The sequence below is a fragment of the Somniosus microcephalus genome, chromosome 13, assembly GCF_052327205.1.
Source record: "Somniosus microcephalus isolate GS21.2 chromosome 13, FLI_Smic_1.0, whole genome shotgun sequence".
In the NCBI taxonomy this organism is placed as follows: domain Eukaryota; kingdom Metazoa; phylum Chordata; class Chondrichthyes; order Squaliformes; family Somniosidae; genus Somniosus; species Somniosus microcephalus.
The window spans coordinates 197,285,321-197,303,961 of record NC_140999.1 but is presented as its reverse complement, the minus strand read 5'-3'; the positions used below and the strand labels follow the sequence as shown (position 1 = coordinate 197,303,961).

At 47.2% G+C, this 18,641-nt stretch overlaps 1 long non-coding RNA gene across 1 annotated transcript; it reads right to left on the bottom strand.

Moving 5' to 3' along the window:
* Positions 1-3,338: 3,338 nt before the first annotated feature.
* LOC147108962 (uncharacterized) lies at positions 3,339-18,510 on the bottom strand. The gene is made up of 2 exons (XR_015080697.1): positions 18,405-18,510; positions 3,339-3,850 (listed from the first exon to the last, which is right to left on the bottom strand). It is a non-coding gene; the product is annotated as an uncharacterized LOC147108962 (long non-coding RNA).
* Positions 18,511-18,641: the final 131 nt, after the last annotated feature.

Here is an 18,641-nt window from a genome sequence, read left to right as displayed (position 1 = left end):
TTAATTGGGTCTAAAGGTCCAGGCTATCTCTCCCTAAAGGGAAGGAACAACCTGAAGATGTTACCGTCCTCCAGATAGCACTTTTAATAAGTTTAGCTAGACTGTAATGTTCTGGATATTATGAGGGTCCGGATAACTCCCCCAGAATTCTGCAACTCCTCACCAAAGAGCGTACAGAGATTGAGTTTGATACAGAAGTATTATGTGAGACTGGTTCTAAAAATATATAGAATTATTAAAGAACCGACAAGTAATTTACAGTTGGTGATTCAATCGCAACATTAACAGTTCCAAAAACAGAAAGCTTACAATTCTATTATCAGAGATCCTTATTCTCAAATCTTAACTTCTCTACATTTACAGTTCTTAGTTTATTCCAGGATATCCACCAAAATCAATACCTTTCAATACCTTGATCCCCGAGGTACAAAGAGTTGTAGACTTACAGAGCTTGCCTCTGAAGCTGAGAATCACTTTGCCCCTTACAGCGAATCTATCATCCCATTTGAAAGATCAATATTTATATCCTTTTTCAGTAGTCTATCCTTTTAAGTTTTCTGCTGATGTAAGCTAATTAGCTCTAGTCATTTTTCTGCTGACCCCTGCTATTCTTAGTCAGTTCAGCTGGTAGCAAGCAGACTCGTGTCTCTCCTTTAGGTGTTCGAAGCTTATCATAAAAAACGGTGTGGAGCAGGTGCATCTATTTGATGTCATTCTTACTAAGGTCTTCTGTTTGTGTCTTTTTACGATGTATAAATTAAAACTCCTCAACCAGGGTGATCTATGCAATTCTTAAGTCACCTCAGCTGGTTGCAACACAGAATCGTGTCTCCTGTGTTTTTCATTTTTATGAAGGCATATGTTTTTTTAATTTTCTGTGTTTCTTTCCAAAGTGTAATTTACGACACCTTAACAGGGTGTACCAGTGTTTTTTCCAAGGCTGCAGACTTCAGGAGTCTCCAACCTCCTGTTTCAATAAGGTTATTGATTCAGTGTCAACAACTTATCTTATCTCACTAGCCTGTATGCTGTTTACAGCTTTTCCATTGTTAGGTTTTTAGATTTTTAGATTTTCAAGCCCAGTTTGTCATGTTAGAAAGGCTAGAATTCTTTCATAGAATGGTGTATTTTTCTGAATATGGCTTGTTCCTTCACAAACCGAGGCCCTGTCTGCTCTCTCAGGTGGACATAAAAGATCCTATGGCACTATTTTGAAGAGCAGGGGAGTTATCCCCGGTGTCCTAGCTAATAATCATCCCTCAATCAACATCACTAAAACAAATTATCTGCTCATTATCACGTTGTTGTTTGTGGGAGCTTGCTGTGTGCAAATTGGCTGCCACGTTTCCTTCATTACAGCAGTAACTATGCTTCAAAAAAAGTACTTCATTGGCTGTAAAGCGCTTTGGGACGTCCTGAGGTGGTGAAAGGCGCTATATAAATGCAAGTCTTTCTTTCTAATTGTAAAATGGGACAGAATCATATTTATGTTAGTTTCTGAACAAGTTGAAAAAGAAAAATGGAATGGAATTCTCCTTTTCCCATTTCAGTGTAAGGATGATTCCTTCAGTCTCTGCTTTCAATGTCTTTTGATTTCAAGGTAGGAGGAGTCTGTGGGTAAATGTCATTTGATGAGATGCGGTTTGTAGTGTCAGTCCAAGCTCGGTCTCTCTCTCACTCAAAAGTCTGTCAAACCGTTACTTTCTCTTAAAATGCCTGGATTAAGGAGATTAAAGTCAGTACTGGATCACTGTGTATTTCACGACTCACATTTTTAATGGTGTACAATACACACCAGTTACAAGTACTGCACCGTGTAATATTACAAACCTGTTACAAGTGCTGCACGGTACGTACATTACTAGCCAAGCAGAACGAGGAGAGGCAATATGAACTAAATGGTAGTTTTAAAGGGGGTGCAGGAACAGAGACCTGGGGGTGTACGTACACAAATCTTTGAAGGTGGCAGGACAAGTTGAGAAGGCTGTTAAAAAAGTGTTTGGGATCCTTGGTTTTATTAATAGAGGAATCGAGTACAAAAGCCAGGAAGTGATGCTAAACCTTTATAGAACACTGGTTAGGCCCCAGCTGGAGTATTGTGTCCAATTCTGAGCACCACACTTTAGGAAGGATGTCAAGGCCTTGGAGAGGGTGCAGAGGAGATTTACTAGAATGGTTCCAGGGATGAACGACTTCAGTTATGTGGAGAGACTGGAGAAGCTGGGGTTGTTCTCCTTAGAGCAGAGAAGGTTAAGGGGAGATTTAATGGAGGTGTTCAAAATCATGAAGGGTTTTGATCGAGTAAATAAGGAGAGACTGTTTCCAGTGGCAGGAGGGTCGGTAACCAGAGGACACAGATTGAAGGGAATTGGCAAAAGAACCAGAGGGGGAGATGAAGAGATTTTTATTCATGCAGCGAGTTGTTGTGATCTGGAATGCGCTGCCTGAAAGGGCGGTGGAAGCAGATTCAATAGTAACTTTCAAAATGGAATTAAATACTTGAAAAGGAAAAATTGCTGGGCTCTGGGGAGAGTGGGACTAATTGAATAGCACTTTCAAAGAGCCGGCACAGGCACGATGGGCCGAATGGTCTGTGCTGCACGATAGCCCAGCAATTTTTCTATGATAAGCTAAGTTTATGCAACCTGTCCTCATAATTTAACCCCTTTAGCCCCGGTATCATTCTGATGAATCTGCGCTGCCCCCCCTCCAAGGCCAATATATCATTCCTGAGGAGCGGGGCCCAGAACTGAACCTAGTGACTCCAGATGGGGTCTGACCAGAGCTCTGGACAGCTGCAGCATCGCTCCCTCCCCTTTGTATTCCAGCCCCAAGACAAAGGCTATGATGTGAAACTAATTTCTCCAGAACAAGGGGGCATAACCTTAAAATTAGAGCCAGGCCGTTCAGAGGTGATATCAGGAAGCAGTTCTTCACACAAAGGGTGGTGGAAATCTGGGACTCTCTCCCCCCCAAAAAGCTGATCATGCTGGGGGTCAACTGAAAATTTCAAAACTGAAATTGATAGATTTTTGTTGGGTAAGGGTATTAAGGGTTACAGAACTAAGGCGGGGAGATGGAGTTAAGAAACAGATCAGCCATGATCTGATTGAATGCGGAACAGAATGGAAGGGTTGAATGGCCTCCTCCTGTTCCTGTGTTCCAGTCTCCGAGACGCTGGGTTTGTTCAGTCTTGGAGTCTCTCGTTGGGTTTCAGTCTCAGATGAATGAATATTTTCCACTCAGTTAAATCTCAGCTATTATTTAGGGAGTAGAGAAGATTATCTCACTGGCAAATACCTCTCACAGAGCAGATCATGCATCCAAATCACACAGCAAACCTTCATCCCATTTATTTATGAGTGCACAAATTGATGATGAAAATATTGGAAAACAGAGTCGTGACAGCTGTGTGTGACATGTCATGGTGGAAATTACATACTGCTCTCCCCGTCACCGATGGTACAGTCCAGCATTCTCCCCCAATCCTCGTGCGAAGATTCCTCTTTATTCTGCTGATTGACAAAAGGCATCAATTCTTGGAAATGGTGCAGACGAGCCCTAATCCACTCTCGACGTCTATACACCTGTCACCTCCTGACTCGTCCCCATCTGATCCCCCGCTATGCCCTATGCCTCAGTACCAGTTGGTGCATGCCATCATAAAGCGCATGTCATCCACCATCTTGCCCCCAATCAGTATCTGGGGAACGGTGCCAGGCTCAGCCTGGCCTGGCTGGCCTGAAGGAGCCGATGTTTCTGGTGTCGTTGCCTCCTTTTCCTTACCCAGCTCCGGGCTCAGGTTAGTTGTTGGTTGGTGTTCGTTGCTCTGCTCCCCACCCATTGTCTGCTGGGAAAATAAACCAAATCACAAGAGTTGGTAAAACTCAACAATCCTCCGGACAATAATTAGCCAAGTTCATCTTTGCCTCCCGCCCGACTCTCCCTGTCTATCATTAGAACAGTCGCAGAGGGGTTAAATCAAAGGGGGAAGCATAGCTTGAATCAATATCCGCTCCGAACCCTTCATAAAATATGCCAAATGAGGTCAGCACACATCACAATGAGGTCAGATTGGGTCTGTGGGGGTGGGGCACAATCACAGCACAATCTGCACTCCCCCCCCCCCCCGAAGAGGGCGCGGGGGGGGAAGAGGGCGCGCGGGGGGGGGGGGGGAGCGCGCGGGGCGGGGGGGGGGGGGAGAGCGCGCGCGGGGGGAGAGAGCGCGCGGGGGGAGAGAGAGATGATGGAGGAGGAAGTAGGTTAACTTGGGGGGCCGGGGGGAAACTCGTAAAAGTGACCATGAAGCTGTCGGAATGTCATAAAAACTCAACTGGTTCACGAATGTCCTTTAGGGAAGGAAAGCGGCCGTTTGCAATCTACTGCCAGCACTCATCAGATACTCAGTTCCTTACAAATCTTGTCCTTTACCCCTCCTGTACTGGGGACAAGAACCACCCACGCCTGGAGATTTCTTTCTTTCCACCCTTTCAGCCTGTGTAGGATTTACATTCCATTTCTTGTTAGTTTTGTTTAAGTGGACACAATCTCCCAAGGCACTACTCAAAGAATAACAGAGGCGTTTTCCCCATGTCCTGGACAATACATATCCCTCAATCAACACTGATTAATGGGTTATTTATCATATTGCTGTTTGTGGGATCTTGCTGTGCACAGGCCCTCTCCCTAACCCAGGGCACCTAGACCAATTGTAGCATCCTCACTGCTGCTCCCGAGACAGATAACTGAGAACTCAACCTGGGACCGACAATGGGCTCACACACGAGGCCGCCCCGCCAACGAGGTAGCGGGTGTCTGTGGAACTCTGCCCAGCAACATGCCCTGAGCCAGAGAGAGCAGAATGAGAAACATTCAAACATAATAAGAATCTCACTGGCACCTGGCATCACTGCAGCTTTAGGGGGGTGGGGGGCTTTTCCAGGAAAGATATCCCAGTAATCTTGATGCTCAGATGGAATTATACAATCTATTCCCCAAAGCACTTCTTCAGTAATTTGAGATAGTGTTAACTGGAACCAGCTGCTTTCTTGTACGTCACATCAGATCGACGCGACCTCGCCATATTTGATGTCCTTGAAACGGAATGCGAAATACGGAGATTGAGGTATTGAAGGACACTGAATGCTGGACCAGGGCCGCCCATTTCTTTTTGACACCCATTTTCTCCTTGGGGTGCGGATATTTACTCAACTTTAATTGCACAGCGACTGGGCGACCCCCAGAACCTCACCCGTAGCTATTTTTCATGCAAGGTGAGAGACAGTGAGCTTCACGAGGCTGGTCGGCAGTGTGGGGGTGAGGTGAGGCACCATACTGAACTCTGGCTATCCAGATACAGGCAGCGCCTGTCCTGGCAGGAGCTGGGTGGCAGTCAGGAGCAGAGAGCCTGTCTAATCCTCACTCAACATCCATGCGTGTACAATTCAGCCCTCTCATGGTGAGCCCGAGTCAGATTGCAGCCTTAGTGCAAAATTACGGCCAATTTTCTGCCAGTTTTAGTCCTAAATCCACTAGGAACCGGGTTGGCACTGCTTGGAACCTGCTTACAGACATCAGTCTGGGTTGGGTTCATCACCAGATCCCAGAGGTAAAAGGGCAGTGCTTAACCTGCTGCTCTGCCAAATCACCCCCTTCAACTCTCCTCAATTACAGAAAACAATGAGACCGCTGCCTGATACAACAGTTGATAGTTTACAGTTTGGGAAAAATTATATCAAACCTTCAATGGAAAAGTTTCATTGAACAAGACACCAAAAATATTAATTTCTCAGCTTTCACATTGCTCCTAATATTGCCCCGGGGCAGTCAGCAAACAGGGGCATCCATTGGTACTCGTTCCTCCATAATCCTTCTCCTCACCTACACATTCTGACTCCCTGCGGGGGACCAGTTCAATGGCCATCGGTCACTCTCTAGGACCTACCCAAGTAGCATTATTCAGTTGCTCGGGATCAGTCATTGCTGTCAGAACAGCTGGATGTGGGGATGTGACCAAACTATGGAGGGGGACAAAAGGACCTTTCTGCCTGCAGCTACACTAGCAGGGGTCCAGCATGGAGTGGAGGAGTTTGGTACGTGCAACAACAACTTGTATTTATATAGCACCTTTAACATAGTAAAACATCCCAAGGTGCTGTGCAGGAGTGATTATAAAACAGAAAGTTTGACACCGAGCCACATAAGGAGAAGTTAGGGCAGGTGACCAAATGCTTGGTCAAAGAGGCAGGTTTTAAGGAGCGTCTTAAAGGAGGGAAGAGAGGTAGCGAGGCGGAGAGGTTTAGGCAGGGAATTCCAGAGCTTAGGGCCCTGGCAACAGAAGGCACGGCCGCCAAAGGTTGAGCGGTTATAATCAGGGATGCTCAAGAGGGCAGAATTAAAGAAGCGTAGATATCTCGGGGGGGGTTGTGGGACTGAAGGAGATTACAGAGATAGGGAGGGGCGAGGCCATTGGAGGGATTTGAAAACAGGGATGAGAATTTTGAAATCGAGGCGCTGCTTAACTGGGAGCCAATGTAGGTCAGCGAGCACAGGGGGTGATGGGTGAACGGGACTTGGTGTGAGTTAGGACACGGGGCAGTGAGCACAGTGGGTGATAGGTGAACGGGACTTGGTGTGAGTTAGGACACGGGTCAGTGAGCACAGGGGGTGATGGGTGAACGGGACTCGGTGCGAGTTAGGACACGGGTCAGTGAGCACAAGGGGTGATGGGTGAACGGGACTGGGTGTGAGTTAGGACACTGGGCAGTGAGCACAGTGGGTGATGGGTGAACGGGACTGGGTGTGAGTTAGGACACGGGTCAGTGAGCACAGGGGGTGATGGGTGAACGGGACTCGGTGCGAGTTAGGACACGGGTCAGTGAGCACAAGGGGTGATGGGTGAACGGGACTGGGTGTGAGTTAGGACACTGGGCAGTGAGCACAGGGGGTGATGGGTGAACGGGACTGGGTGTGAGTTAGGACACGGGTCAGTGAGCACAGGGTGTGATGGGTGAACGGGACTGGGTGTGAGTTAGGACACGGGGCAGTGAGCACAGGGAGTGATGGGTGAACGGGACTGGGTGTGTGTTAGGACACGGGGCAGTGAGCACAGGGGGTGATGGGTGAACGGGACTGGGTGTGAGTTAGGACATGGGGCAGTGAGCACAGGGGGTGATGGGTGAACGGGACTGGGTGAGAGTTAGGACACGGGGCAGTGAGCACAGGGGGTGATGGGTGAACGGGACTGGGTGTGAGTTAGGACACGGGGCAGTGAGCACAGGGGGTGATGGGTGAACGGGACTGGGTGTGAGTTAGGACATGGGGCAGTGAGCACAGGGGGTGATGGGTGAACGGGACTGTGTGAGTTAGGACTCGGACAGCCGAGTTTTGGATGAGCTGAAGTTTACGTAGGGTGGAAGATGGGAGGCCGGCCAGGAGTGTGTTGGAATAGTCGAGTCTCGAGGGAACAAATGCAGGGATGAAGGTTTCAGCAGCGGATGAGCTGAGGCAAGGGTGGAGACAGGTGGAAATAGGCGGTTTTAGTTTTTCTGTGGATATGTGGTCGAAGCTCATTTCAGGGTCAAATATGACACCAAGGTAGCGACCGCATGATCTAAAGTTACCGGGGCTAAAAGGGTTAAATTACGAGGACAGGTTGCATAGACTGGGCTTGTATCCCCGCGAGTGTAGAAGATGAAGGGGTGATCTGATCGAGGTGTTTAAGATGATTAAAGATTCGATAGGGTAAATAGAAACTATTTAGGGAATGGTAGCATCTCTTCTTCTTAGGCAGTCCCTCGGAACAGAGGATGACTTGCTTCCACATTAAAAATGAGTTCGCAGGTGACTGATGAGTCCAGTGTGGGACCTACAGTCTCTGTCACAGGTGGGGCAGACGGTGGTTGAAGGGGTGGGGTGCTTGGATTGACGTGTGCTCCTTCCACTGTTTGTGCTTGGCTTCCGCTTGCTCCCGGCGAAGAGACTCGAGGTGTTCGGCGCCTTCCCGCTTGCTTCTCCTCCACTTTGTGCGGTCTTGGGCCAGGGATTCCCAGGTGTCGGTGGGGATGTTACACTTTTTCAAGGAGGCTTTGAGGGTGTCCTTGAAGTGTTTCCTCTGCCCACCTGGGGCTCTCTTGCTGTGCCAGAGCTCCGAGTAGAGCGCTTGTTTTGGGAGTCTCGTATCGGGCATGCGGACAATGTGACCCATCCATCGGAGCTGATTGAGCGTGGTCAGAGCTTCGATGCTGGGAAACTCCTCTGTAATTACCGCAATCAGACTTGTCACCTTTCTTGAAGATGGTCACAATTGCGGCGTCCGAGGTCCCCTGGCATGCTCTCCTCTTTCCAGATAAGAGAAATTAGTTCATGAATTCACGCCAGTAGTGTTTCTCCGCCATGCTTTAGCGCCTCGGCAGGGATTCCATCTGCTCCTGAGGCCTTGTTGTTCTTCAGTTGTCGGATGGCCTTTTCAACCTCATGCCGGGCTGGGCTTGTGCTGAGATGGTGGCGGATAGCATGCTGCGGGATGGAGTTGAGGACACTCGCGTCGAAGACAGAGTCTTGGTTAAGGAGATCTTCGAAGTGCTCCTTCCAGCGGGCACTGACTGCCTCCCTGTCCTTGATGAGTACCTCTCCGTTCTTGGCTCGCAGTGGGGAAGGGCCTTGGGTGCTTGGTTATGTGGCTGGACCAGTAATCCAGAGGCCTGGACTAATAATTTGCAGACGTGAGTTCAAATCCCACCACGACAGCTGGGAATTGAAATTCAGTTAATTAAATAAATCTGGAATAAAAGCTAGTATCAGTAATGGTGACCATGAAACTACTGGAAAACCCATCTGGTTCACTAATGTCCTTTAGGGAAGGAAATCTGCTGTCCTTACCTGGTCTGGCCTATATGTGACTCCAGACCCACAGCAATGTGGTTGACTCTTAACTGCCCTCTGAAATGGCCCAGCGAGACACTCAGTTGTAACAAACCACTACGAAAAACAGTATGAATGAAAAAAAACAGACCTCGGCACCAGCTACGGACACAGCAACGGCACACCCAGCCCAGTCAACCCTGCAAAGTCCTCCTCACCAACATCTGGGAACTTGTGCCAAAATTGGGAGAGCTGTCCCACAGACTAGTCAAGCAACAGCCCGACATAGTCATACTCACAGAATCATACCTTTCAGCCAATGTCCCAGACTCCTCCATCACCATCCCTGGGTATGTCCTGTCCCACCGTCAGGACAGACCCACCATGGGTGGTGGCAGAGTGGTATACAGTCAGGAAGGAGTGGCCCTGGGAGTCCTCAACATTGACTCCGGACCCCATGAAGTCTCATGGCTTCAGGTCAAGCATGGGCAAGGAAACCTCCTGCTGATGATCACCTACCGCCCTCCCTCAGCTGATGAATCAGTACTCCTCCATGTTGAACACCGCTTGGAAGAAGCACTGAGAGTAGCAAGGGCACAGAATGTACTCTGGGTGGGGGACTTAAGAACATAAGAAATAGGAGGCGGAGTGGGCCAATGGGCCCCTCGAGTCTGCTCAATGTCCATCACCAAGAGTGGCTCGGTAGCACCACCACTGACCGAGCTGGCCGAATCCTGAAGGACATAACTGCCAGTCTGGGCCTGCGACAGGTGGTGAGAGAACCAACAAGAGGGAAAAACCTACTTGACCTCGTCCTCACCAATCTACCTGTCGCAAATGCATCTGTCCATGACAGTATTGGTAGCAGTGACCACCGCACAGTCATTGTGGAGACCAAGTCCCGTCTTCACACTGAGGACACCCTCCATCGTGTTGTGTGGCACTACCACTGTGCTAAATGGGATAGATTCAGAACAGATCTAGCAGCTCAAAACTGGGCATCCATGAGGCACTGTGGACATCAGCAGCAGCAGAATTGTATTCCACCACAATCTGTAACCTCATGGCCCGGCATAGCCCTCCCTCTGCTATTACCACCAAGCCAGGGGACCAACCCTGGTTCAATGAGTGTAGAAGAGCATGCCAGGAGCAGCACCAGGCTTACCTAAAAATGCGGTGCCAACCCGGGGAAGCTGCAACACAGGACTACATGCATGCTAAAAAGCAGAAGCAGCATGCTATAGACAGGGCTAAGCGATCCCACAATCAACGGATCAGATCAAAGCTCTGCAGTCCTGCCACATCCAGTTGTGAATGGTGGTGGACCATTAAACAACTAACGGGAGGAGGAGGCTCCATGAATATCCCCATCCTCAATGATGGTGGAGCCCAGCACGTGAGTGCAAAAGACAAGGCTGAAGCGTTTGCAACCATCTTCAGCCATAAGTGCCGAGTGGTTGATCCCTATTGGCCTACTCCTGAGGTCCCCAGCATCACAGAAGCCAGTCTTCAGCCAATTTGCTTCACTTCACATCATATCAAGAAACAGCTGAGCGCACTGGATACAACAAAGACTGTGGGCCCGGTTGTCATGCTGAAGACTTGTGCTCCAGACCTAGCCGCACCTCTAGCCAAGCTGTTCCAGTACAGCTACAACACTGGCATCTATCTGACAATATGGAAATCTGCCCAGGTATGTCCTGTCCACAAAAAGCAGGACAAATCCAATCCGGCCAATTACCGCCCCATCAGTCTACTCTCAATCATCAGCAAAGTGATGGAAGGTGTCATCGACAGTGCTATCAAGCGGCACTTACTCACCAATAACCTGCTCACTGATGCCCAGTTTGGGTTCCGCCAAGACCACTTGGCTCCCGACCTTATTATAGCCTTGGTCCAAACATGGACAAAGGAGCTGAATTCCAGAGGTGAGGTGAGAGTGGCTGCCCTTGACACCAAGGCAGCATTTGACCGAGTGTGGCATCAAGGAGCCCTAGTAAAACTGAAGTCAATGGGAATCAGGGGGAAAACGCTCCACTGGCTGGAGTCATACCTAGCACAAAGGAAGATGGTTGTGGTGGTTGGAGGTCAATCATCTCAGCCCCAGGACATTGCTGCAGGAGTTCCTCAGGGCAGTGTCCTAGGCCCAACCATCTTCAGCTGCTTCATCAATGACCTTTCCTCCATCATAAGGTCAGAAGTGGGGATGTTTGTTGATGACTGCAAAGTGTTCAGTGCCATTCACAACTCCTCAGATAATGAAGCAGTCCATGCCCGCATGCAGCAAGACCTGGACGACATTCAGGCTTGGGCTGATAAGTGGCAGGTAACATTCGCGCCACACAAGTGCCAGGCAATGACTATCTCCAACAAGAGAAAGTCTAACCACCTCCCCTTGGTATTCAATGGCATTACCATCGCCGAATCCCCCACCATCAATATCCAGGGGGTCACCATTGACCAGAAACTTAACTGGACCAGCCACATAAATACTGTGGCAACAAGAGCAGGTAAGAGGCTGGGTATTCTGTGGCGAGTGTCTCACCTCCCAAGTCCCCAAAGCTTTTCCACCATCTACAAGGCACAAGTCACAAGTCAGGAGTGTGATGGAACACACTCCACTTGCCTGGATGAGTGCAGCGCCAACAACACTCAAGAAGCTCGACACCGTCCAAGACAAAGCAGCCCGCTTGATTGGTACCCCATCCACCACCTTAAACATTCACTCTCTCCACCACCGGCGCACCATGGCTGCAGTGTGTACCATCTACAAGATGCACTGCAGCAACTCGCCAAGGCTTGTTTGGCAGCACTGTGGTAAACCACTGTTATCGTTCACAACCGTTCACTATTGTTACACTGTTGTTATCACTGTTTACACTGTTGTTATCACTACACAAGGTTACCTCTTGCCACGCACGCTGTTATACCTGGGCTGACCTCAGCTGACTCCGCCCATGGCTCCGCCTGCTTGCCCAGGTATAAAGGTGACCGCTTGGCTAGTATTCTTCCTTGTTGGAACCGATCACCCACGAGGGTCGGCTCTGTTATTTAGCCAATAAAAACCTATAGTTACTACCTTAACTCGTCGCTTTTCATGGACTGAATTGATAGGTATATCAAGCACCTCCCAAACCCGTGACCTCTTCCACCTAGAAGGACAAGGGCAGCAGGCGCATGGGAACACCACCACCTCCAAATCACACACTATCCTGACTTGGAAGTATATCGGCCGTTCCTTCATCGTCGCTGGGTCAAAATCCTGGAACTCCCTCCCTAACAGCACTGTGGGAGCACCTTCACCACACGGACTGCAGTGGTTCAAGAAGGTGGCTCACCACCACCTTCTCAAGGGCAGCTAGGGATGGGCGATAAATGCTGGCCTTGCCAGCGATGCCCACATCCCATGAATATATATATTTTTTTAAATTCCTCTGGTGGGGGAGTCCAGAACAAGGGGGCAGAACCTTAAAATTGGAGCCAGGCCGTTCAGGGGTGATGTCAGGAAGCACTTCTTCACACAAAGGGTGGTGGAAATCTGGAACTCTCTCCCTGATAAAGCTGTTGAGGCCGGGGGGGGTCAATTGAAAATTTCAAAACTGAGATTGATAGATTTTTGTTGGGGTAAGGTTATTAAAGGTTACAGTCTGCAGAGAGCAGGATTAAACAGAGTGGACTTGAACAGTGTTTTATTTGGGAATTTGGAAAGAGTGGGAATTTCTGGTAAGTATTGGGTAAGTGGGAGCTGTAAAAAGTGAAATTTAGTTTAAGATTTTGATTTTAAGCTAGAACTTTAAAAACTAGTTAACAGAAGCTGCCTGCCAGTGACAGTTAACGGTCAGTCAGCTGTAAGTGTTTGTCTTGAATCGGCGCCAATCACCAGGAGCAGGAGAGCTGAGTCAACACTGGTAAATTGGGTGAGGCTCCTAGAGTATAAAAGTATACAGGTCCGCAGAGCACAGGCGGGATTAAAACAGAGTGTATTTAAACAGTACTTGGGAATTTGGAGAAGAGGAGGAAGAAGTTGCTGCGTTTTGCCTACACTACTTTAGTGCTTTGTGTTACAGATATAGTTAATTTCAGTACCCTTAACTTAAGCCAGATCAAGTAAGTAATCAAGAAATTACACTGTAAACTAAGTTACCTAGTTACAAATTTAATTAAACTTAATTACATAAAACAAGGTCATATAGGACTGGCAGTGCGGGTGGTGTGCCACAGGTGTGACATCAGGGAAAAATAGAAATAAGTCAAAGCTAAAGGCACAATATCTGAATGGGTGAAGCATTCGCAACAAAATAGATGAATTAATAGCACAGATAGAAATTAACAGGTTTGATCCAATAGCCATAACGGAGACGTGGTTGCAATGTGGCCAAGATTGGGAACTAAATATTCCAGGATACTTAACTTTTAGAAGAGATAGGCAAAATGGAAAAGGAGGAGGGGGTAGCCCTGATAATAAAGGATGGGATAAAGACAGTAGAGAGAAAGGATCTTAGCTCCAAAATCAAGAAGTAGAATCAGTTTGGGTGGAGCTAAGAAACAGCAAGAGGCAGAAAACATTGGTGGGAGTTGTTTATAGGCCCCCAAACCGTCATTGTAATGGAGGGCAGAGTATAAATCAGGAAATTAGAGGCACATGTAACAAGGGTAATACAGTAATCATGGGGGACTTTAATCTACATATAGACTGGGCAAACCAAATTTGCAGTAATAGTGTGGAGGACAAATTCATGGAATGTATACAAGATAGTTTTCTAGATCAGTATGTTGAGGAACCAACTAGGGAACAGGCTATTTTAGATCTAGTATTGTGCAATGAGAAAGGGTTAATTAATAACCTTGTAGTAAAGGGGCCTTTAGGGAAGAGTGACCATAATATGATAGCATTTTATATTGAAATTGAAAGTGATTTAGTTAAATCCAAAACTAGGGTCTTAAATCTAGACAAAGCAAACTATGTAGGTATGAGGGGTGAGTTGGCTAAGGTAGATTGGGAAACTACATTAAAAGGCATGATGGTAGACAAGCAATGGCTAGCATTTAAAGAATTAATACAAAATTTACAACAAATATACATTCCTTTAAGGTACAAAATCCCCACAGGAAAAGTGGCCCAACCGTGGCTAACAAGAGAAGTTAAAGACAGTATTAGATCAAAGGAAGAGGCTTATAATGTTGCCAAAAAGAGTAGTGAGCCTGAGGATTGGGAGGATTTTAGAATTCAGCAAAGGAGGACCAAGAAATTGATAAAGAAAGGGAAAATAGAATATGAGAGAAAACTAGTGAGAGACATAAAAACAGGCTGTAAAACCTTCTATAGGTATGTAAAAAGGATGAGATTAGCGAAAGTAAATGTGGGTCCCTTACAGGCTGAGACAGGAGAAATTATAATGGGGAATAAGGAAATGGCAGAGAAATTAAACAAATACTTTGTGTCTGTCTTCACGGAAGATGATGTAAAAAAAGTCCCAGAAATTGTGGACAGCCAAGGCTCTAATGAGAATGAGGAACTGAAAGAAATTAGTATTTGTAAAAAAATAGTACTGGAGAAATTAATGGGACTGAAAGCCGATAAATCCCCTGGAGCTGATGGCCTACATCCTAGGGTTTTGAAAGAGGTGGCTATAGAGATAGTGGATGCATTGATTGTCATTTTCCAAAATTCCATAGATTCTAGCACGGTTCCCGCGGATTGGAGGGTAGCAAATGTAACCCCACTATTTAAGAAAGGAGAGAGAGAAAACAGGGAACTACAGACCAGTTAGCCTGACATCAGTAGTAGGGAATACTAGAATCTATTATTAAGGACATGGTAACAGGCCACTTAGAAAATAATAATAGGATTGGGCAGTCAACAAGTATTTATGAAAGGGAAATCGTGTTTGACAAATCTCTTCTGAGTTTTTGAGATTGTAACTAGCAGAATAGATAAGGGGGAACCAGTGGATGTGGTGTATTTGGATTTTCAAAAGGCATTCGATAAGGTGCCACAAAAGAGGTTATTAAACAAAATTAGGGCTCATGGGATTGGGGGTAATATACTACGTAGCATGGATTGAGGATTGGTTAACGGACAGAAAACAGAGAGTAGGAATAAACGGGTCATGTTCGAGTTGGCAAGCTGTAACTAGTGGGGTACCGCAAGGATCAGTGCTTGGGCCTCAGCTATTCACAATCTACATCAATGATTTGGATGAGGGGACCAAATGTAACATATTCAAGTTTGCTGATGATACAAAGCTGGGTGGGAATGTAAGTTGTGAGGAGGATGCAAGGAGGCTTCAAGGGGATATAGACAGGCTAAGTGAGTGGGCAAGAACATGGCAAATGGAATATAATGTGGAGAAATGTGAAGTTATCCACTTTGGTAGGAAAAATAGAAAAGCAGAGTATTTTTTAAATGGTGAGAGATTGGGAAATGTTGGTGTTCAGAGGGACCTGGGTGTCCTTGTACACGAATCACTGAAAGTTAACATGCAGGTACAGCAAGCAATTAGGAAAGCAAATGGTATGTTGGCCTTTATTACAAAGGGATTTGAGTATAAGAGTAAAGACGTCTTACTGCAATTATATAGGGCCCTGGTGAGACCACACCTGGAGTATTGTGGACAGTTTTGGTCTCCTTACCTAAGGAAGGATATACTTGCCATAGAGGGAGTGCAACGAAGGTTCACCAGACTGGTTCCTGGGATGGGGGGATTGTCCTATGAGGAGAGATTGAGTAGACTGGGCCTATATTCTCTAGAGTTTAGAAGAATGAGAGGTGATCTTATTGAAACATACAAAATTCTTACAGGGCTTGACAGGGTAGATGCAGGGAGGATGTTTCCCCTGGCTGGGGAGTCGAGAACCAGGGGTCACAGTCTCAGGATAAGGGGTCGGCCATTTAGGACTGAGATGAGGAGAAATTTCTTCACTCAGAGGGTGGTGAATCTTTGGAATTCTCTACCCCAGAGGGCTGTGGAGGCTCAGTCATTGAGAATATTCAAGACAGAGAGCAATAGATTTTGGAATATTAAGGGAATCAAGGGATATGGGGATAGTTCAGGAAAGTGGAGATGAGGTAGAAGATCAGCCATGATCTTATTGAATGGCCGAGCAGGCTCGAAGGGCCAAATGGCCGACTCCTGCTCCTATTTCTTATGTTCTAAGTCTCCATCACCCCTGTGCTCGCTGACCTACCAATGGCTCCCAGTCCGGCAACGCCTCGATTATAAAATTCTCATCCTTGTTTTCAAATCCCTCCATGGCCTCGCCCCCCTCCCTATCTGTGTAAGCTCCTCCAGCCCTACAACCCTCTAAGATCTCTGCATTCCTCTAATTCTGGCCTTTTGAGCATCCCCTATTTTTAAATTGCTCCACCATTGGCAGCTGTGCCTTCAGCAGCCTGGGCCCCGAGCTCTGGAATTCCCTCCCTAAATCTCTCCGCCTCTCTCTCCTCCTTTAAGATGCTTCTTAAAACCGACCTCTTTGACCAAGCATTTGGCCGTCTGCCCTAATATCTCCTTATGTGGCTCGGTGTAAAATGCAGTCTGATAACGCTCCTGTGAAGCGCCGTGGGTCATTGTACTATGTTAAGTACGCTATAAATATGCAAATTGTTGTTGTCTGTCACTTGCCTGGTACTGCAGCAGTTCAAGGGCTCTGCAGACATCAACTTTGAGTTCTTCAGACTACTGAAGCTTTTCTCCATTGTCAATTTCATTTTTGCTTAGTTGGAGAATGGGGCTGAGGCAATCTACAAATCCCCCCATCTCTATTAGGAGCTTGTTGTGCACAAATTAATTGCCGCATTTCCTACATTACAACAGTGACCACACTTCAAAAGTACTTCACTGGCTGTGGAGCACTTTGGGACGTCCTGAGGTGATGAAAACTGTTCCATAAATGTAAGTCCTTCTTTCCCTCTAATTCTATCTGTATGAAGATGGTAAGATGAGAGGCAGGAACAGTCCCTCCTGCCCGCTGCACGGGTGATCCCTGGAGCATCAGAATTATAGATCGCCACCAGCAGCAGCTGTATAATCTCCTGGGGATCATAGAATCATAGAATGGTTACAGCGCGGAAGAAGGCCATTCGGCCCGTCGAGTCCGTGCCGACTCTCAGCTAGTCCCACTCCCCCGCCCTTTCCCCATAGCCCTGTAATTTTTTTTCCTTCAGATACTTATCCAATTCCCGTTTGAAAGATAAGATTGAGTCGGCCTCCACCACCCTCTCAGACAGTGCATTCCAGATCCTAATCACTCGCTGCGTAAAAAAGGTTTTTTTTCTTATGTCGCCTTTAGTTCTTTTGCCAATCACCTTAAATCTGTGTCCTCTGATTCTCGACCCTTCTGCCAATGGGAACAGTTTCTCTCTATCTACTCTGTCCCGAACCCTCATGATTTTGAACACCTCTATCAAATCTCCTCTCAATTTTCTCTGCTCCAAGGAGAACAACCCCAGCTTCTCCAGTCTATCAACGTAACTGAAGTCCCTCATCCCTGGAATCATTCTCGTAAATCTTTTCTGCACCCTCTCTAAGGCTTTCACATCCTTCCTAAAGTGCGGTGCCCAGAATTGGACACAATACTCCAGTTGGGGCCGAACCAGTGTTTTATAAAGGTTCATCATAATTTCCACACTTTTGTACTCTATGCCTCTATTTATGAAGCCCAGGATCCCGTAAGCCTTTTTAACTGCTTTCTCAACCTGCCCAGCAACTTTAACGATTTGTGCACATATACCCCCAGGTCCCTCTGTACGTGCACACCCTTTAGGATTGTACCCTTTCGTTTATATTTCCTCTCCTCATTCTTTCTACAAAAAAGTATCACTTCGCACCTTTCTGCATTAAATTTTATCTGCCACGTGTCTGCAGATTCACCAGCTCTCTCTATGTCTTCCTGAAGTCAATCACGCTCCTCCTCATTGTTCACTATGCTTCCAAGTTTTGTGTCATCTGCAAATTTTGAAATTGTGCCCTATAAACCCAATCCCAAGTCATTGATATATATCAAGAAAAGCAGTGGTCCTAGAACCGACCCCTGGGAACACCACTGTATACCTTCCAACTCGCTGGCACACACTCGCTCACACTTTCTCTCACTCTCTCTCTCACACACTCTGTCTTTCTCTCTCTCTCTCTCTCACACACTCTGTCTTTCTCTCTCTCTCTCTCTCTCTCTCACACTCTCTCTCTCTCAATTCAATTCAATTCAATTCAAATCGCTTTATTGGCATGACAAGTTACATCTTATGTTGCCAAAGCATCGGAAAACATTCATGTTTGTTCACAAAAATACAGATCTATCCATACAGTGTATAAACAGATATATCCCTGAGTGTATAAATATACTTTCATATAATTTATATATACTCTTATTTACTCTCTCACACACTCTCTCTCTCTCTCACACACCCTCTCTCTGTCATTCTCTCACACTCTTTCTCACACACTCACTCTCACACTCCCACACTCTCTCTCACACTCACACTCACTCTCTCTCGCTCACTCACTCTCTTTCTCTCACACACTCACTCTCTCTGACCTTACCCGCCGGTGCCGGCCCACCATCCGGGTTGTTCCTGAGGCGGATGTGACGTGGAGCGGGGTTGCCAGGGAGCACGTTGCCCGGAGAGCGGAGAGAGCCCGAACCCCAGAGACACCCGGAGAGCGAGGCCCCGACCCCCACACCATACACAGCCCGGCCCCCGAGTCCCGAACACCGACCCCCGGCCCCAACACAGCCTGGCCCCGACACCGGCCCCAGAAACACCCGGAGAGCGAGGC